We start from the raw sequence: 289 nt of genomic DNA, 5'->3' as shown, positions 1-289 counted from the left end.
GGTTCAGCCCATTTCCGTGTTCACTGCTGGTGATGGTAAGAGGAGGAGGGTTGCTGGTGGGGGGACCAGAGGAGGGACTGCGGATGCTTGTTGAACCGTTTTTCTCCTGGTTGGCAGGTCTGGGGCTGGACCAGTCCTGTGCTGGCTCACGGAGCCACGCGGCAGAAGCGCTGCAGGGACATGGGGCAGCTCGCCAGGCTAGAGGGGTGGGAAGGCCAGAGCTGTGCCAAACCAGATGCTCTCCAGTTTGGACTGGCGGCGGTCCCACCCGCCCGCAGAGGAGCACTGG

The 289-nt window shown here is 63.7% G+C and overlaps 1 protein-coding gene across 1 annotated transcript in view; it reads left to right on the top strand.

Moving 5' to 3' along the window:
* The window catches only part of PLCG1 (phospholipase C, gamma 1), a gene marked incomplete at its 5' end in the record, with an annotated part of 25,277 nt that overhangs the window by 21,664 nt on the left and 3,324 nt on the right, over positions 1-289 (top strand). The gene's annotated exons all lie outside the window — the stretch shown is intronic.

Source organism: Buceros rhinoceros, unplaced genomic scaffold (assembly GCF_000710305.1).
Source record: "Buceros rhinoceros silvestris isolate BGI_N320 unplaced genomic scaffold, ASM71030v1 scaffold42122, whole genome shotgun sequence".
Taxonomy (NCBI): Eukaryota; Metazoa; Chordata; class Aves; order Bucerotiformes; family Bucerotidae; genus Buceros; species Buceros rhinoceros.
This window is presented reverse-complemented; position numbering and strand designations above follow the sequence as displayed.